Raw genomic sequence first — 21839 nt, 5'->3', positions numbered from 1 at the left:
CGGGGGGACCTAGTGAATGACCTGCAGAGAGCTGGGACCAAAGTAACAAAGCCTACCATCAGTAACACACTACGCCGCCAGGGACTCAAATCCTGCAGTGCCAGACGTGTTCCCCTGCTTAAGCCGGTACATGTCCAGGCCCGTCTGAAGTTTGCTAGAGAGCATTTGGATGATCTAGAAGAAGATTGGGAGAATATCATATGGTCAGATGAAACCAAAATATAACTTTTTGGTAAAAACTCAACTCGTCGTGTTTGGAGGACAAAGAATGCTGAGTTGCATCCAAAGAACACCATACCTACTGTGAAGCGTGGGGGTGGAAACATCATGCTTTGGGGCTGTTTTTCTGCAAAGGGACAAGTACGACTGATCCGTGTAAAGGAAAGAATGAATGGGGCCATGTATTGTGAGATTTTGAGTGAAAACCTCCTTCCATCAGCAAGGGCATTGAAGATGAAACCTGGCTGGGTCTTTCAGCATGACAATGATCCCAAACACACCGCCCGGGCAACGAAGGAGTGGCTTCGTAAGAAGCATTTCAAGGTCCTGGAGTGGCCTAGCCAGTCTCCAGATCTCAACCCCATAGAAAATCTTTGGAGGGAGTTGAAAGTCCGTGTTGCCCAGCAACAGCCCCAAAACATCACTGCTCTAGAGGGGATCTGCATGGAGGAATTGGCCAAAATACCAGCAACAGTGTGTGAAAACCTTGTGAAGACTTACAGAAAACGTTTGACCTCTGTCATTGCCAACAAAGGGTATATAACGAAGTATTGAGATAAACTTTTGTTATTGACCAAAAACTTATTTTCCACCATAATTTGCAAATAAATTCATAAAAAATCCAACAATGTGATTTTCTGGATTTTTTTTCTCATTTTGTCTGTCATAGTTGAAGTGTACCTATGAAGAAAATTACAGGCCTCTCTCATCTTTTTAAGTGGGAGAACTTGCACAATTGGTGGCTGACTAAATACTTTTTTGCCCCACTGTATTTGTAGTTGTCCACATATTCTAAGTCAGAACTGTCCAGAGTAGTGATGCTGGACAGGCGGGCAGGTGTGTGCAGCAAATGGTTGAAGAGCCTGCATTTAGTTTGACTTGCATTTAAGAGCATTTGGAGGCCACGGAAGGAGAGTTGTATGGCATTGAAGCTCATCTGGAGGTTAGTTAACACAGTGTCCAAAGAAGGGCCAGAGGTATACAGAATGGTGTCGTCTGCATAGAGGTGGATCAAAGAATCACCAGCAGTGAGAGCGACATCATTGATGTATACAGAGAAGATAGTCGGCCCGAGAATTCAACCCTGTGGCACCCCCATAGAGACTGCCAGAGGTCAGGACAACAGGCCCTCCGATTTGACATACTGAACTTTATCGGAGAAGTAGTTGGTGAACCAATCGAGGCAATCATTTGAGAAACCAAGGCTGTCGAGTCTGCCAATAAGAATGTTGTGATTGACAGAGTCGAAAGCCTTAGCCAGGTCGATAAATACGGCTGCACAGTAATGTCTCTTTTCGATGGCGGTTATGATATCGTTTAGGACCTTGAAACCAGATTCCATAGCGGAGAAGGTACGGTGGGATTCGAAATGGTCGGTAATCTGTTTGCTAACTTGGCTTTCAAAGACCTTAGAAAGGCAGGGTAGAATAGATATAGGTCTGTAGCAGTTTGGGTCTAGAGTGTGTCCCCCTTTGAGGAGGGGGATGATCGCGGCAGCTTTCCAATCTATGGGAATATCAGACGATACGAAAGAGAGGTTCAACAGGCTAGTAATAGGGGTTGAAACAATTTTGGCAGATAATTTTAGAAAGAGAGGGTCTAGATTGTCTAGCCCGGCTGATTTGTAGGGGTCCAGATTTTGCAGCTCTTTCAGAACATCAGCTATCTGGATTTGGGTGAAGGAGAAGTGGGGGAGGTTTGGGCGAGTTGCTGTGGGGAGCGCAGAGCAGTTGACTAGGGTAGGGGTAGCCAGGTGGAAAGCATGGCCAGATGTAGAGAAATGTTTATTGAAATTCTCAATTATAGGGGATGTATCGGTAGTGACAGTGTTTCCTAGCCTCAGTGCAGTGGACAGCTGGGAGGAGGTTCTCTTATTCTCTATAGACTTTACAGTGTCCCAGAACTTTTTTGAGTTTGTACTACAGGATGCAAATTTCTGTTTGAAAAAGCTAGCCTTAGCTTTCCTAACTGCCTGTGTATATTTGTTCCTAACTTCACTGAAAAGTTGCATATCAAGGGGGCTATTCGATGCTAATGCAGAACGCCACAGGATGTTTTTGTGCTGGTCAAGGGCAGACAGGTCTGGAGTGAACCAAGGGCTATATCTATTCCTGGTTCAATTTTTTTTTGAATGCTAATTTAGGATGGTGAGGAAGGCAGTTTTAATGAATAACCAGGCATCCTCTATTGACGGGATGAGTTCAATGCCATTCTAGGTCGATTAGAAAGGCCTGTTCGCTGAAGTGTTTTAGGGAGCGTTTGACAGTGATGAGGAGTGATGGTCGTTTGACCGCAGACCCATTACGGATGCAGGCAATGAGGCAGTGATCGCTGAGATCTTGGTTGAAAACAGCAGAGGCGAATTTGGAGGGCGAGTTAGTTAGAATGATATCTATGAGGGTGCCCGTGTTTACGGATTTGGGGTTGTACCTGGTAGGTTCATTGATAATTTGTGTGAGATTGAGGGCATCAGGCTTAGATTGTGGGATGGCCGGGGTGTTAAGCATGTCCCAGTTTAGGTCACCTAGCAGCACAAGCTCAGAAGATGGATGGGGGGCAATCAATTCACATATGGTGTCCAGGGCACAGCTGGGGGCAGAGGGTGGTCTATAGCAAGCGGCAATGCTGAGAGACTTGTTTCTGGAAAGGTGAATTTTTAGAAGTAGAACCTCAAATTGTTTTGGTACAGACCTGGATAGTAAGACAGAACTCTGCAGGCTATCTCTGCAATAGATTGCAACGCCGCCCCCTTTGGCAGTTCTATCTTGGCGGAAAATGTTATAGTTAGGGATGGACATTTCAGGGGTTTTGTTGGTTTTCCTAAGCCAGGATTCAGACACGGCTAAGACATCCGGGTTGGCAGAATGTGCTAAAGTAGTGAATAAAGCAAACTTTGGGAGTACCAAGGCTTTTACGGTTCCAGAAATCAACAAATGAGAGCACCTGTGGAGTATGTGCAGCGTCATACCCAAGACAACTCAAGGTTGTAATCGCTTACAAAGGTGTTTCAACAAAGTACTAAGTAAAGGGCCTGAATACTTATGTAAATGTGATATTTCAGTTTTGTATGTTTAATAAATGTGCAAACATTTCTAAAAACCTGTTTTTGCTTCATCATTATGGGATATTGTGTGTTGATTGATGAGGGGGAAATTATGTAATCCATTTTGGAATAAGGCTGTAACATTACAAAATGCTGAAAAAGTCAAGGGGTCTGAATACTTTCCGATGGCACTGCATATTAATAAGGGGCATTTTCAGCCCTTTCATGGGTAGGTTATCAGAGATAGACATACTATGGAAAAGAACAAACAAAGTAAGAGAAAAAAATATACATTCAGCAGTCCATTAATCAATTGGTGTGTGTGTGCTGCTCGGTTGAAGCTACGAATCCATAGGCTTGGCTTTCTCATCTCTTCCAGACTTCTGGGAGGGAGGGTGGACAATGAGCCTGTCATAGCGGATGTAAGCAATGTCCCCACACGCTTTGGCAGCTTTCATGGCTGGGATAAGTTCTTTCCTTTTCTGGCGCACAGCTTCAGGATAGTCCTTGTTGAGGAAGATATACATTCCTCTCAAGTTCTTGGCTCTTTCCAGAACAGCTACCTTGTCCTTGAACCTCAGGAACTTGACCACTATCGGCCTGGGCCTGTCACCTGGGCCGGTGATGGGTTTTCCAGTCCTGTGGGCACGCTCCACCTCAATCTTCCTGGGGGCTGTCTTCAATTTCTCAGAGATCATTTCCTTCACTTTGTCCTCAGACTCTGTCCAGGTCTCATGTGGAGATTCTGTAATTCTGTCCACAACCATCTTGTTCCACCTAGATTGTCCGTCAAGATTGTCTGATTTATCCATCATTGTTATCATGGATACATACACAGAACTGATGTCCTCTCTCAATGACTTACAGATTGCTGTCATCTTGCTGTTCTCCTGTTTCAACTCATCGAGCTGACCCTGGGAGAACTGCAAACTGTTCTTCAGGCCCTGGACCTCTGTGGTCAGGTCATCCATTATTTTATTAGTTGAATCGCCCAGTATTTGGACAAAACACTTGAAGCTATTTTCTTGTAACAACTCTTTTTGTTTGTTTACAGGATCCTTCACCTGTGATAGAGAGACACCACTGTCCTCAACGGTACTCCCGCTGGCTTTGGTCTTTGTCATGGTACTGTAGCTAGCAACGTACATTACGCTGTTACTCCTCACAGTTCCAGACAGGGCAGGTCACAGTGAAGATTGAAAACAACACACAGCATGGATCCAGACAGCCACAAACCCGGGACAATCAGCTGTCCCAGCCACAATGGCTAACCACATCGTGGGCTGCGTTCAAGCCCTCAAGAAACCCCGCTAGCTAGGCTAGCTGCTACACCAGATAGCTTCTCATACCCGGCCTTGGTCTGCAGGATCACTGACACTGGACACAGACTAGCAGGCATAGCAACTGATGCCAACTGCGTGGCAGGATCCAAACTAAAAAGTTAGCTAGCTACTAAGAAACTTTCCAATACACTTTCAAAATAACAACCTTTCCAAAACAACAAACCCCCTTGTTCCGCGTGAAATCAGGAATTTAAAAAAATCTATTTCAGGACTGATCTGAGTTCACATCATATAACGAAGACAAATGTTGACCTCGGCTGCCTTGAGCTACATTGACAAATACCAGCCAAATAGCCCAAGTAGAAATATGACATAACTAAATGTTGATATCTTTATTTTCCTCAGCAGGAGCTGTTTCTGAAAACCCAGATAGAAATCCTTGGAATTTCCTTTGAATTCCCACAGGGATGTCTGCTGCAGCTATACATTACAACCCCCTACACACACACACACACACACACACACACACACACACACACACACACACACACACACACACACACACACACACACACACACACACACACACACATTCACATACACAAACACACACACACACATTCATCCAGTGTCTGGGTAGGCAGCTGTCATGCGGTTTGGCAATACTCTATTAGCATATGAAAACATAAACATAGCAGATCAATGCAAGATTTCGTTAACTAGGACACAATAGTTTAAGAGGTTACAGGAATTCCTACTGTATAGAAATACTGGCAGTGGAGGAGGAAGAGATGGTGTGGAAAGGCGGTTGAGGCAAATTATAGAGGAAAAAAAAGAGAGAGGAGGGAAAGAGCAGAGGGAGAGCAGCTCATTCTAATCAAGTTGGAAGTTTTCTTAATTACACATATGGCTCGGAACTGTGTACGCGCAAGTGTAAAGCTAGCGTGTGTGTGTGTGTGTGTATGTGTGTGTGTGACAGAGAGGGTTACAGGGGGAGTGTTTCAGTTTCAAAAGTGAGAAGCGTTAGAAAGTGTGGAGTAGAGAGGATATGACAGAAATAAACAGAGAGAGGGGAGAGAGCAGTGGTGGAAAAAGTACCCAATTGTCATACTTGAGTAAAAGTAAAGATACCTTCATAGAAAATTACTCACGTAAAAGTGAAAGTCACCCAGTAAAATACTACTTGAGTAAAAGTCTAAAAGTATTTGGTTTTAAATATACTTAAGTATCAAACGTCAATGTAATTGCAAAAATATACTTCGGTATCAAAAGTAAAAGTATAAATCATTTCAAATTGCTTATTTTAAGCAAACCAGACGGCTCCATTTTCTTGTTTATTTTTATGTGTGGATAGCCAGGGTCACACTACAACATGCAGACATAATTTACAAGCGAAGCATTTATGTTTAGTGACTCTGCCAGATCAGAGGCAGTAGGGATGACCAGGGATGTTCTCTTGATAAGTACGTGAATTGGACCATTTTCCTGTTCTGTCAAAAATATAAATAGTAAAGTACAGTAACCCCAAAAAACTACTTAAGTAGTACTTAAAATGTTTGCCTAAAATGACATACCCAAATCTAACTTCCTGTTGCTCAGGACCTGAAGCAAGGATTTGCATATTCCTGATACCATTTGAAAGCAAATTTGTAAGATGGCGCCGGAGAAGAAGGCAGACGTTTTACGTGTCCCCATCCGATTCTGTTTTTTTGTTCGTTTATTTCTGTTGTTTGTAACTTATTTTTTAAACTTATTTGAACATAATGTTGAAGCTAAAGTCTCTTATGACCGAAAATAACTTCTAGACATCAGGACTGCGATTACTCACCACGGACTAGCATAATACTTTTTTCCTTTCATGACTCTGACGAGCCCGACGTGAAGGATATAGAGCTTCCTCGGGAACAGGCTCCGATCCCTGTGATCTGCATGAAAAGAAGGCGGAGAAAGATTAAACTACCAACGGGACATTTAAAAACTGTAACATCTTATACTTCACAGAGTCGTGGCTGAACAACGACACTATCAACATACAACTGGCTGGTTATACACTGTACCGGCAGGATAGAACAGCGGCGTCTGGTAAGACAAGGGGCGGCGTTCTATGTAATTTTGTAAACAACAGCTGGTGCACGATATCTAAGGAAGTCTCGAGCTATTGCTCGCCTGAGGTAGAGTATCTCATGATAAGCTGTAGACTGCACTACCTACAGAGAGAGTTTTTATCTGTATTCTTTGTAGATGTTTACATACCACCACAGTCAGAGGCTGGCACTAAGACAGCATTGAATGAGCTGTATTCCGCCATAAGCAGGGAAACTTAAATCCGTTTTACCAAATTTCTATCAGCATGTTAAATGTGCAACCAGAGGAAAAATAACTCTGGGCCACCTATACTCCACACACAGAGACGCATACAAAGCTCTCCCTCCATTTGGCAAATCTGAATCCTCCTTATTCCTGCTTACAAGCAAAAATTAAAGCAGGAAGACTCGTTCAATAAAAAAGTGGTCAGATGAAGCAGATGCTAAGCTACAGGACTGTAGCAGATAGTGACAGAGAGAGAGAGGGGAGAGATAGAGAGAGTGGAGAGAGATAGAGAGAGAGAGAGGAGAGATAGAGAGAGAGAGGGGAGAGATAGCAACAGAGAGAGAGAGGGGAGAGATAGAGAGAGATAGAATGGAGAGAGAGAAAAACTGAGACAGACAGGGGAGAGAGAAAGAAACATAGAGAGAGAGGATATGACAGAAAGAAACAGAGAGAGAGAGAGGGGAGAGATAGAGAGAGAGAGGGGAGAGATAGAGAGAGAGGGGAGAGATAGAGAGAGAGAGGGGAGAGATAGAGAGAGAGAGGGGAGAGATAGCGACAGAGAGAGAGGGGGAGAGATAGAGAGAGAGATAGAATGGAGAGACAGAGAAAAACTGAGACAGACAGGGGAGAGAGAAAGAAACATAGAGAGAGAGGGTGTAGAGAAAGAGAGACAGAGAGAGAGAGAGAGAGAGAGAGAGAGAGAGAGAGAGAGAGAGAGAGAGAGAGAGAGAGAGAGAGAGAGATGAGACCCGAGCTGTGTGTGTGTGTTTGTTGAGGGCCCTGTGCTGCAAATTGCATCTGTTCCTAATTACAGAGTGCTAATGAAGGCCTGTGTTCCTGGTGGGCCCACTGAGAGACAGCCTGGCCCCAGCCTCTGTGTCATAGCATAGAAGAAAGAGATAGGAGAGGGGGGGAGGGAAAGAAAGAGAGGGGGAGAGGGGGGGAGTGGAGACAAGCAGGGGGAGAGAGAAAGAGGGGGGAGGGAGAGAGAGGGGGGAGAGAATACAACCCATATGTATGTTTATTTGTTTTCCCTTTTGTACTTTCACTATTTTGTTCGTTACAACACTGTATATATACATAATATGACATTTGAAATGTCTTTATTCTTTTGGAACTTCTGTGAGTGTAATGTTTACTGTGTTAATTGTTATTGTTTATTTCACTTTTGTTTATTATCTACTTCACTTGCTTTGGCAATGTTAACATATGTTTCCCATGCCAATAAAGCCCTTGAATTGAATTGAGAGAGAGGGGGGAGAGAGGGAGGGGGCAGGGAGAGAGAGAGGGGGGAGAGAGAGGGAGACAAGGGTTTGCTAGTTAGCCGTTCACTAACAGGAAAATTGGTGAGTGATAGTTTGATTTGGTTAGATTGGTTTGGTTAGCTTGGTTTGGTTAGCTTGGTTTGGTTAGCATGGTTTGGTTAGCTTGGTTTGGGGTTGCAAGAATGTTGATTGTACACCACATACATGTAGTCAATTAAACACAACACAAACTAGCTTACCCTCACTTTAGATGTGACCTGTATCAAACAAGTTCTCATTTGCACTGTATGCCAGAGGTCTTAGGGCCTTGGCCCAGTGTGTGTGTGTGCGTGTGTGTGACCCTAATGAAAGCAGCAGGCGTAATTAGCAGGGATTTCTCAGCTAACGAGTTTTCTCCCCGCAGCCAGGGGAGTGGTGCTAGTGGGGTGGCCCGTGTACGACATTCCCACACCCTACTGAGAGGGCAGGTGGCCTCCACACTCACCCCATCCACCCTCCCTTCTTCCATCCTCCCTCCCTCCCTCCCTCACTCCCTCCTTCCATCCTCCCTTCCTCCCCCTCCATCCTCCCCTCCTCCCTCACTCCCTCCTTCCCCATCCTTCCTCCCTCCCCCCTCTTCTCATCTTCCCTCCCTCCTTCCATCCTGATCTTCCTCCTTCCCTCTCTTCCCTCTCTTCTCCTTCCCTCCTCCCTCCTTCCCTCCAGCCCAACATTTGTGAAAACCACTCCTTCCTTTGTCTCAGTTCCCTGATGTCTGCAACAAGTTTGCAAAACATTTGTTAGCAGCAAGTCACACGAAATTAGATGTTGCTTAGTCCTTTCAAGTGTCTGGCAGGTCAGTGTTCATGAAAGAGAGGAGACAAGGAAAGGAAGCTATTTAGAGAAGCTTTTGCATTGATCTGTGGACTTGAAAACCATCAAACTACCTTCAATATATCCTCTACCCTTAATATACCCTCTTCATGTTTTTATTTACTGTAGTGTGTAATGGTTCTAAGATACTCAGCTAGATAGTGCCGAGACACCCCCCCCCCTTTGGTCTCCAAGGTTACACATATTCCGACCACTGTCATTCGCCAGCCTGTCTTCATTTCCCAGGACCCTCCGAGTACCAAACCGTGGAGGAGACACATGCTCTGTGTAATGATGACAGTGTGTGTGTGACATACTGTCTCTCTCCCCCCACCCCCATTTGACAAAGGGATCAGCCTGTATATTATCCCCCCTCCCCTCCAATTACTTGGGGTAACTTGTGTAAACAAACCCCCCCCCCTCCCTCACTTCATACCCCTCCCGGGCTCAGCTGTCATGCTCCTTTGATCAGGACCCCCGGCTCATTAATGCCCTTATCTTTAGCCTTAATTAGCGCCCAGGGTCACTATGGCCTCTAGAAACAGACGCGGGACCTGCTGCGCGGCGCTGCCGTCCCTCCGTTAGACTGTTAGACTCTGATCCCAGCCGATGGGGTCATTGACCCCGGGTTAGCGTGGTGGTGTGGGCTGTGGGTTAGTGTCATGTTGACAATAATGATGATGATGCGGTGGCCAACTGAGAAGCGATTGGCTGAGAAGTGCAGAACTCCAAACTTCAAGTCAGGGTAGGTCATTGGTCATAATTCAAAAACTCTGCTTTGGCTGTAAAAGGTCTTGCTTTAACTGATCCCATTACTTCTGTGATTGCTTCTGGGAAGGATGAATGGATGATGGATGGATAAAAATGGTTGTATGGGAGGGACACTAGAGAAATAACACTGCCAGACCCCAGCATGGCTCTCATAGACCACTAAAATCAAATCAAATTTGATTGGTCACATACACATGATTAGCAGATGTTATTGCAGGTGTAGCGAATAGAGTACTGACCTAGCCTTCCGGATGATAGCGGGGTGAACAGGCAGTGGCTCGGGTTGTTGATGTGCTTGATTATCTTTTTGGCTTTCCTGTGACATCGGGTGCTGTAGGTGTCCTGGAGGGTGGGTAGTTTGCCCCCGGTAATGCGTTCGGCAGACCCCACCACCCACTGGAGAGCCTTGCGGTTGCGGGCGGTGCAGTTGCCGTACCAGGCGGGGATAGCCCGACAGGATGCTTTCAATTGCGCATATGTAAAAATTTGTGAGGCTTTTTGGTGACAAGCCACATTTCTTTAGCCTCCTGAGGTTGAAGAGGCTCTGTTGCACCTTCTTCACCACGCTGTCTGTGTGGGTGGTCCATTTCAGTTTGTCAGTGATGTGTACGCCAAGGAACTTGAAGCTTTCCACCTTCTCCACTGCGGTCCTGTCGATGCAGATAGAGGGGTGCACCTTCTGCTGTTTCCTGAAGTCTCTATTACTGTTGTGTCATCTGCAAACTTGATGATTGAGTTGGAGGTGTGCTTGGCCACGCAGTCTTGGGTGAACAGGGAGTACAGAAGGGGGCTGAGCACGCACCCTTGTGGGGCCCCAGGATTGAGGATCAGCGGAGTGGAGGTGATGTTTCCTACCTTCACCACCTGGGGGCGGCCCATCACGAAGTCCAGGACACAGTTCCACAGGGCGGGGTTCAGACCCAGGGCCTCGAGCTTAATGATGAGCTTGGAGATACTATGGTGTTGAAGGCTGAGCCATAGTCTATAAAAAGCATTCTTACGTAGATATTCCTCTTGTCCAGATGGGATAGGGCAGTGTGCAGAGTGATGGCGATTGCATCATCTGTGGGTCTATTGGGGCGGTAAGCAAATTGAAGTGGGTCTAGGGTGGCAGGTAAAGTTGAGGTGATATGATATGATCCTTGACTAGTCTCTCAAAGCACTTCATGATGACAGAGGTGAGTGCTAAGTCGTTAAGTTTGGCCTTATTGGGTACAGGAACAAAGGTGGCCATCTTGAAGCATGTGGGGACAGCAGACTGGGATAGGGAGAGATTGAATATGCCTGTAAACACACTAGCCAGCTGGTCTGCGGATGCTCTGAGGACACAGCTAGGGATGCAGTCTGGGCCTGGCAGCCTTGCGAGGGTTAACACGTTTAAATGTTTTACTCACATCCGCCACGGAGAAGGAGAGCCCACAGTCCTTGGTAGCGGGCCGCGTCGGTGGCACTGTGTTATCCTCAAAGCGTGCAAAGAATGTGTTTAGCCTGTCTGGAAGCAAAACATCAGTCTCGGCGACATGGCTAGTTTTCCTTTTGTGGTCCGTGATTGTCTGTAGCCCCTGCCACATATGTCTCGTGTCTGAGCCGTTGAATTGCGACTCCACTTATCTCTATACTGAAGTTTAGCTTGTTTGATTGCCTTGCGAAGTGAATAACTACCCTGTTTATATTCTGCCATATTACCAGTCACCTTGCAATGATTAAATGCAATGGTTCGCGCTTTCAGTTTTGCGCGTATGCCACCATCTATCCAAGGTTTCTGGTTAGGGAACGTTTTAATAGTCACAGTGGGTACTACATCTCCTACACACTTCCTTATGAACTCAGTCACCGTATCCTTGTATGCGTCTAGATTATTTTTGCAAGCTACCTGAAACATATCCCAGTCCACGTGATCAAAACAATCCTGAAGCGTGGATTCCAATTGGTCAGACCAGCGTTGAATAGTACGAAGCATGGGCACTTCCTGTTTGAGTTTCTGTCTACAAGATGGGAGGAGCAGATTTGCCGAAAGGAGGGCGGGGGAGGTATTCCGGAAGCAATGAATATCAATGGTCGAGAGTCTTAGTAGTGCGAGTAGGACAGTCGATATGTTGATAGAACTTCGGCAAGCTAGTCCTCAGATTTGCTTTGTTAAAATCCCCATCTACAATAAATGCAGCCGCAGGATATGTGGTTTCCAGTTTGCATAGAGTCCAGTGAAGTTCTTTGAGGGCCGTTGAGGTTTTGGCTTGAGGTGGGATGTAAACGGCCATGGCGATGACGGAGGAGAATTCTCTTGGGAGATAATATGGTTGGCATTTAATTTTGAGGTATTCTAGGTCGGGTGAACAAAATGACTTGAGTTCCTGTATGTTCCCTAGAATTACACCATGAATTGTTAATCATGAAACACACCCCTCTGCCCTTCTGCTTCCCGGAGAGATATTTATTCCTGTCTGCGTGATGTACTGAGAATCCTGCTGGCTTTACCGACTCCAACAGAGTATCCCGAAGGAGCCATGTTTCCGTGAAACAAAGAAAGTTACAGGCCCCGAAGTCTCTCTGGAAAGAAATCCTTGCTCTAAGCTCATCAACTTTGTTATCCAAAGACGGAACATTAGTGAGTAATATACTCAGAAGCGGTGGGTGGTGTGTGCGCCTCCTAAGTCGAACCAGCAGGCCGCTTCGAGTGCCTCTCCTTCGCCGGCAATGTTTTAAATCGGCCTCTGGAATAAGATCAATTGCTCTGGGGAGAGTGAACAAAGGATCTTCTCCAGGGCAGTCGTATCCTTGGTCGTAATGCTGGTAGTTCTGGTGAGTTACCGCCACTCTAATATCCAATAGTTCTACCCGGCTGTATGTAATGACACAAAACATTTCCTGAGCTAATAATGTAAAAAATAGTACATAAAAAAAAACAAAATACTGCAAAGTTTTCTTAGAGCTAGTCGCTATGCTGCCATCTCCGTTGGCAACTGGCTCTGCTGTAACTTCAGGGTCAATTAAATTCAAGCATAGATTAGGTCCTGAGAAAGGCCCCAGAGTATTGCCTTGGAAGACAGAAGCTGAGAAAGGCCCCATAGTATTGCCTTGGAAAACAGAAGCATTGGAAGACCCACAGTTAGGGTCTACGGTGGAAATATATTCCGTTTTCTCATTCATTAGTGATCGTGAAATAAAATAAACCAGGAAAGAAATGTTTGTTGTTACAATGTACCTAACTTATTGCTATGAGTAGTTCACAAGAAAAAACATAGTGGTATGGACCAGCCCGACACAACGGAAAGAGAAATGTAGAGATCCATACTCACTTTCTCTCCACCCCTTTCATTTTGTAACGTCACCAGTATCCAGAGACCTGAGTGAAGAACCAATTAATTTAATATGCAAATCACTCCCTTGTCAGTCCGTGCGATTTCTGTTAATTAGTTTCCAGGATCCCCAGATTGAGATGGAAAGGAAGGATAGGGGGCAGAAGGTTGGTTCCCTGGAGGCAGATTGGAGAGAAGTGGAGGTGGTGGATCCTGTGAATGGAAAGGGGCCCAATGAGAGTATCAGAAACAACACATGTCAGGTCTAATTGGTACAGGTGTGTCCCAATAGTCTATAGTGGCATCCTCTCCTTGTCTTTTCTCCTTCGTGTGTACCTCATTTGAGGTCACAGGAAAGGGAGAGCCATTTGCTGGATGCATACCATGTTTTCCATACCCAAGCATGTTTCTATGTTTTCCATACCCAAGCAGATGAAGGAATGGAGACAAGGAGAGGAAGCCATTTTAGACTATTGATATGCACCCCTAGAAAAAAATGTGATAGCATTAGTTAGTGAAGGAGAAACGTCTTCACTCTCCTAGATAAAAGTAGGAGAGTCCAACGGGAGGGCAGACTGATTCTCGCCAGACACACCGACAGACACATCCGTACCCCCGAACCATTTATCATACTCTCCAGTGAGTGTGCAGTGTTGCATCCTAGCATTTTTTAGGATACATTAGTAACTGCCAAAGCCCTCTGACAGTGTGTCAATAATGATTCATTTCATTAACAGCAAATGTGTTGGAATGGAAAGGTGTATGTGTGTATGCAAGAGAGAGAGAATGAGGGTGTGTGTGTGTGGAGTTATTTGAGAAGAGTGCACTGTGTGGGAGGTGGGGTGTAAAAATCAAGCGGGGACCCTCAATGTTGCTAATTCATTTACAGATTTAATTAGATGGATGGAGCCCTTGCCGTTATTAAAACAGGGGGGAGAGAATGTTGCCAGCACTACAGCACTTTTTAATTACGACTCCACAGCCCCGCGTGCTGACGTCTGGGGAACCAGTTAATTAAAATGCTCATTATTTTACTTTTAATTAGTTCCCCCCTCTTTTGTTTCCTCCCGCCATATGGCCATGTTCCGTGGTCAAATCAACTTAATTGAGCTAATTAAGTTGATCAGTTTAATTATTCAAAGCGCTCTGATTGGATGGAATTGTTACCCCATACCCCCCTCACTCCAAACCCCTCCCCACCACTCCCACCCCCTACCCATAAAGTTGACGTTGGAATATTGGTTTCTGTTGCTTACTGATAGTTTGGCGCATCTTATCGCCGCAGTGCATTCACGTATGGAAATAGAAACGTAATAAGTTCAGTCATATCTATTGAGCACAAACAAAGCCCCTTCAGCCGAGAGGGCCCATTAAAATATGAGAGTTTTGGCCCACCGTCAACAAATCGAAAGGCAGCGGCCCCATAAGTTTTGTCCTTACCGCTGACCCTAAACAGTGCTGACATTTGATACTCTTTATTGATCCTTCGCCAATGTTATTAGCTTAGCGCTACGCTGTCTTGCTGCCTGATGACTGAGGGCCCACTAGGCTAGCTGCATTCATTAAGCTGCTTTACAGGGTCAGTCTCTCCTCTGGCTAGGCTAATGACTTACGTTAATGAGAGCTGATTCATCCCAGTCTGTTGCCAACAACACCTCACAACTTTCCTCTCTCACCACCTCGTTCGTTTTTCCGTCTACAATAAAAAACATAATGCCTACCCTTTCTGAGCCCGGGACATGCAACCACTTCCTCACAGGCCTGGACCGTGACCTTTGGCGCAGTAACTACGGCAGCACCTACTATGGTAAGACTCCTCAACCTGGGCAACCCGAGTTCAGATAGACAGCCCTTACCACTCTCTATCTAGGTTCCTCGCTTCCTCTTTTTCCATTTTCCTTCCAAAGTTTTTTTCTTTCTTCTCTCTAGCCATCATTTCCCATCTTCCCTTGTCTCTCGCTCTCTCTACTCATCTTTCCTAATCTTTCTCTCTACTTGTTCTTCCCCATCTCTTCTCCTCCTCCCTCTCTCTCTCTGTGGCAGTCTTTGGCACGGCCATTCATTTCCACTGTTGCGGCCTTGCGGGAGCCAAACAGCTGTGGGAAAGGGAATGAAAAGCCCAGCTGGTATACTACACTAGTAACACTGGTGTGAGGTGGGAGGTCTACACAGACTAGCCTCCATTTACCACAAATGAGTAGGGGGTTTTGAAACAGGGTGACACAGGGAGTTACTACTACTGAACTTGTCCAATAAGAACAAAGATTGTTTTCCATTGTTAAAACGTTTTGCTGAAGATAACCCATGCTTCGCCTCACATGGACCCAAACAGACAGAGTAAACGCTATGACTCCAGCATCTTGCAAGGGGTTATGTCATTAAGCAGGATGAATGATTGAACCGGCTAGCTTTCATACACTGAACAAAAATATAAATGCAACATGTAAAGTGTTGGTCCCAGGGCGGCAGGTAGCCTAAGAGCATTGGGCCAGTAACCAAAAGGTTGATGGTTTGAATCCCTGAGCCGACTAGGTGAAAAATCTGTCGGTGTGCCCTTGAGCAAGGCACTTAACCCTAATTGCTCCTGTAAGGCATTCTGTATAAGAGCATCTGCTAAATGGCTAAAATGTAAATGTTTCATGAGATGAAATCAAAGATCCCAGAAATGTTCCATATGCACAAAAAGCTAAGTTCTCTCAAATGTTGTGCACAAATTTGTTTACATCCCTGTTAGTGAGCATTTCTCATTTGCCAAGATAATCCATCCACCTGACAAGTGTGGCATATCAAGAAGCTGATTAAACAGCATGATCATTACCTTGTGCTGGGGACAATAAAAGGCCACTCTAAAATGTGCAGTTTTGTCAGACTATACAATGCCACAGATGTCTCAAGTTTTGAGGGAGTGTGTAATTGGCATGCTGACTGGAGGAATGTCCACCAGAGCTGTTGCCAGAGAATTTAATGTTAAAACTGTCAGAAACCTTCTCAGGGAAGCTCATCTGTGTGCTCGACGTCCTCATCAGGGTCTTGACCTGACTGCTGTTCGGCGTCGTAACTGACTTCAGTGGGCAAATGCTCACCTTCAATGGCCACTGGCACACTGGAGAAGTGTGCTCTTCACGGATGAATCCCGGTTTCAACTGTACTGGGCAGATAGCAGACAACGTGTATGGTGTTGTGTGGGCGATCGGTTTGCTGATGTCAACATTGTGAATGATCAACTGCATTTTATCGATGGCAATTTGAATGCACAGAGATACCGTGATGATCTGAGGCCCATTGTCGTGACGTTCATCCGCCGCCATCACCTCATGTTTCAGCATGATAATGCACCACCCCACGTTGCAAGGATCTGTACACAAATCCCTGAAGCTGAAAATGTCCCGGCCTGCATACTCACCAGACCTCAATGTCACCCATTGAGCATGTTCGGGATTCTCTGGGTTGAAGATTCACACAGTCATTGAAGAGGAGTGGGACAACATTCCACAGGCCACAATCAACAGCCTGATCAATTACAGTGCCTTGCGAAAGTATTCGGCCCCCTTGAACTTTGCGACCTTTTGCCACATTTCAGGCTTCCAACATAAAGATATAAAACTGTATTTTTTTGTGAAGAATTAACAACAAGTGGGACACAATCATGAAGTGGAACGACATTTATTGGACATTTCAAACTTTTTTAACAAATCAAAAACTGAAAAATTGGGCGTGCAAAATTAACTTTCAGTGCAGCAAACTCTCTCCAGAAGTTCAGTGAGGATCTCTGAATGATCCAATGTTGACCTAAATGACTAATGATGATAAATACAATCCACCTGTTTGTAATCAAGTCTCCGTATAAATGCACCTGCACTGTGATAGTCTCAGAGGTCCGTTAAAAGCGCAGAGAGCATAATGAAGAACAAGGAACACACCAGGCAGGTCCGAGATACTGTTGTGAAGAAGTTTAAAGCCGGATTTGGATACAAAAAGATTTCCCAAGCTTTAAACATCCCAAGGAGCACTGTGCAAGCGATAATATTGAAATGGAAGGAGTATCAGACCACTGCAAATCTACCAAGACCTGGCCGTCCCTCTAAACTTTCAGCTCATACAAGGAGAAGACTGATCAGAGATGCAGCCAAGAGGCCCATGATCACTCTGGATGAACTGCAGAGATCTACAGCTGAGGTGGGAGACTCTGTCCATAGGACAACAATCAGTCGTATATTGCACAAATCTGGCCTTTATGGAAGAGTGGCAAGAAGAAAGCCATTTCTTAAAGATATCCATAAAAAGTGTCGTTTAAAGTTTGCCACAAGCCACCTGGGAGACACACCAAACATGTGGAAGAAGGTGCTTTGGTCAGATGAAACCAAAATTGAACTTTTTGGCAACAACGCAAAACGTTATGTTTGGCGTAAAAGCAACACAGCTCATCACCCTGAACACACCATCCCCACTGTCAAACATGGTGGTGGCAGCATCATGGTTTGGGCCTGCTTTTCTTCAGCAGGGACAGGGAAGATGGTTAAAATTGATGGGAAGATGGATGGAGCCAAATACAGGACCATTCTGGAAGAAAACCTGATGGAGTCTGCAAAAGACCTGAGACTGGGACGGAGATTTGTCTTCCAACAAGACAATGATCCAAAACATAAAGCAAAATCTACAATGGAATGGTTCAAAAATAAACATATCCAGGTGTTAGAATGGCCAAGTCAAAGTCCAGACCTGAATCCAATCGAGAATCTGTGGAAAGAACTGAAAACTGCTGTTCACAAATGCTCTCCATCCAACCTCACTGAGCTCGAGCTGTTTTGCAAGGAGGAATGGGAAAAAAATTCAGTCTCTCGATGTGCAAAACTGATAGAGACATACTCCAAGCGACTTACAGCTGTAATCGCAGCAAAAGGTGGCGCTACAAAGTATTAACTTAAGGGGGCTGAATAATTTTGCACGCCCAATTTTTCAGTTTTTGATTTGTTAAAAAAGTTTGAAATATCCAATAAATGTCGTTCCACTTCATGATTGTGTCCCACTTGTTGTTGATTCTTCACAAAAAAATACAGTTTTATATCTTTATGTTTGAAGCCTGAAATGTGGCAAAAGGTCGCAAAGTTCAAGGGGGCCGAATACTTTCGCAAGGCACTGTATATGCGAAGGAGATGAGTCGCACTGCCTGAGGCAAATGGTGGTCACACCAGATACGGACTGTTTTTCTTATCCACGACCCTACCTTTTTTTAAAGGTATCTGTGACCAATAGATGCATATCTGTATTCTCAGTCATGTGAAATCCGTAGATTAGGTCCTAATGAGTTTATTTAAAATGACTGATATCCTCATATGAACTGTATCTCAGTAAAATCTAAGAAATTGTTGCATGTTGTGTTTATATTTTTGTTCAGTGTAAATATTCTGAAATAACTGCCCATTTCAGAGTTCGTAAAGTGAGACTTGAGATAGGCATGGTGTAACGGACTCCACACCCGCATATAAACAGTGTAGTTATTCCCTCCGCAAGGCAATCAAACAAGCAAAATGTCGGTATAGGGACAAAGTCGCTATTCAACTGCTCAGACACGAGCCGTATGTGGCAGGGTATACAGACAATCACGGACTACAAAAAGAAAACCAGCCACGTCACGGACACCGACGCCTTGCTTCCAGACAAACTAAATACCTTATTTTTCCGCTCTGAGGATAATACAGTGCCACCGACGTGGCCCGCTACCAAGGGCTGTGGGCCCCCCCTCTCCTTCTCCGGGGCCGAGGTGAGTAAGACATTTAAACGTGTTAACCCTCGCAAGGCTGCTGGCCCAGACAGCATCCCTAGCCGTGTCCTCAGAGCATGCGCAGACCAGCTGACTGGTCTGTGTTTACGGACATATTCAATCAATCCCTATCCCAGTCTGCTGTCCCCACATGCTTCAAGATGACCACTATTGTTCCTGTTCCCAAGAAGGCAAAGATAACTGAACTTAATGACTATTGCCCCGTAGCACTCACTTCTGTCATCATGAAGTGCTTTGAGAAACTAGTCAAGGATCATATCACCTCCACTTTACCTGCCACCTTAGACCAACTTCAATTTGCTTACCGCCCCAACAGGCCCATAGATGACGCAATCGCCATCACTCTGCACACTGCCCTATCCCATCTGGACAAGAGGAGTAACAATGTAAGAATGCTGTTCATTGACTACAGCTCAGCCTTCAACACCATAGCACCATCCAAGCTCATCAATAAGCTTGAGGGCCTGGGTCTCAACCCCGCCCTGTGCAACTGGGTCCTGGACTTTCTGACGGGCCGCCCCCAGGTGGTGAAGGTAGGAAACAACATTTCCACTTCGCTGATCCTCAACACTGGGGCCCCACAAGGGTGCGTGCTCATCCCCCTCCTGTACTCCCTGTTCACCCATGACTGCGTGGCTACACACTCCTTCAACTCAATCATCAAGTTTGCAGATGACACAATAGTAGTGGGCTTGATTACCAACAACGACGAGACAGCCTACAGGGAGGAGGTGAGGGCACTCGGTGTGTGGTGTCAGGAAAACAACCTCTCACTCAACGTCAACAAAACAAAGGAGATGATCGTGGACTTCAGGAAACAGCAGAGGGAGCACCCCCTATCCACATCGACGGGACAGCAGTGGAGAAAGTGGAAGGTTTTAAGTTCCTTGGCGTACACATCACGGACAACTGAGATGGTCCACCCACACAGACAGTGTGGTGAAGAAGGCGCAACATCCCCTTAGGAGGCTGAATAAATTTGGCTTGTCACTTAAAACCCTCACAAACTTTTACAGATGAACAATTGAAAGCATCCTGTCGGGCTGTATCACCGCCTGGTACGGCAACTGCACCGCCCGCAACCGCAAGACTCTCCAGAGGGTGGTGCGGTCTGCACAACACATCACCAGGGGCAAACTACCTGCCCTCCAGGACACCTACACCACCCGATGTCACAGAAAGGCCAAAAAGATAATCAAGCACAACAACCACCCGAGCCACTGCCTGTTCACCCCGCTACCATCCAGAAGGTGAGGTCATTACAGGTGCATCAAAGCTGGAACTGAGAGACTGAAAAACAGCTTCTATCTCAAGGCCATCAGACTGTTCAACAGCCATCACTAACACAGAGAGGCTGCTGCTTACAAACAAACTCGAATCATTGGCCACTTTAATAAATGGATCACTAGTCACTTTAAATAATGCCACTTTAATAATGTTTACATATCTTACATTACTCATCTCATGTATATACTGTATTTTATACCATCTATTGTATCTTGCCTATGCCACTCAGTCATCACTCATCCATATACATGCATTCTTATTACATCTCTTTACATTTGTGTGTATTAGGTAGTTGTTGTGGAATTGTTAGATTACTTGTTAGATATTACTGCACCGTCAGAACTAGAAGCACAAGCACTTTGCAACACTCGCATTAACATCTGGTAAACCATGTGTATGTGACCAATAACATTTGATTTTATTTGATGATCATGAGTAGTTCTGCTTTGTGATGCACCCCTTTGCTGGCCTCAAATCAAGCCATTTCTACAGAAACCTGGAGAATAGTTAGAATTTTTCGCAAGTGATCTGGCCCTTTTGGGATAGGCACATTGCATAATTGACCGGAAGGGATGTTTCATAGGTAGAGATTTCGCGACAGAAAGATCACTGTTTGTTGGCTTGTAAAAATAGTCTCATACTAGACAGTCTATACAAAATCCAATTTACTTGACATCTTCACAGTTCATTATCTGCTATAAGCAAGTTCACACTATCGAGCTAGTTACAGATTTTCACACTTGCACCTCAATAGTTAGCTAGCTATAGTTTTGTCTGTCACTGGCAATAACGTTGCATTATACCTAGAGCTACAGCTACTCCTGGCCTCCAAATTGTATCTGCAGAATGGGAGAAAGCTCTATGAGTTAGCTAGCATTGTGTCCTTGGTTAACCAAGGCGTTTGCTGGCAACAGGATGACAATGTCAGATACATTCATGATTTTACACCATGATATTGTTTAGCTAAGACAATACATGGCATTAGCCTTGACTGTCTGTGTGTTCAGATAGGAAAGGCATTGACTCTGTCAAGGAAATTGCATATGAGCTCTGTCATGTAGACAAAAGATGCCAGGAGCTGATATTTGGTTATTGCTCTACCTCTGAATAGCTTTTGTATAACTCCAAGGACACCATTCCTAATTAACAGGATGTTAAGAATCATACAGTGCCTTGAGAAAGTACTGACACCCCTTGACTTTTTCCACATTTTATTGTGTTACAGCCTGAATTTAAAAATGATTACGTTTAGATTTTGTCTTACTGGCCCACACACAATTACCCATCATTTCAAAGTGGAATTATGTTTTTAACATTTTGTACAAATGAACACAAAATGAAAGGCTGAAATGTTTAGAGTCAATAAATATTCAGCCCCTTTGTTATGGCAAGCCTAAATAAGAACAAGAGTAAAAATGGCTTAATAAGTCACATAATAAATTGGATGGACACACTGTGTGCAATAATAGCGTTTAACGTTACTTTTGAATGACTACCTCACCTCTGTACCCCACACATACAATTTTCTGTAAGGTCCCTCAGTCGAGCAATGAATTTCAAACACAAAGACCAGGGAGTTTTCCAATGCCTCGCAAAGAAGGGCACCTATTGGTAGATGGGTAAAAACAAAACAAGCAGACATTGAATATCCCTTTGAGCATGGTGAAATGATGAATTACACTTTGGATGGTGTATCAATACACCCGACGCAGGACCAATTGTGCGCAGCCC

The sequence above is a fragment of the Oncorhynchus clarkii genome, chromosome 5 (assembly GCF_045791955.1).
Source record: "Oncorhynchus clarkii lewisi isolate Uvic-CL-2024 chromosome 5, UVic_Ocla_1.0, whole genome shotgun sequence".
Lineage (NCBI taxonomy): Eukaryota > Metazoa > Chordata > Actinopteri > Salmoniformes > Salmonidae > Oncorhynchus > Oncorhynchus clarkii.
The sequence above is the reverse complement of the archived record's forward strand: the minus strand, read 5'-3'. Positions refer to the sequence as shown.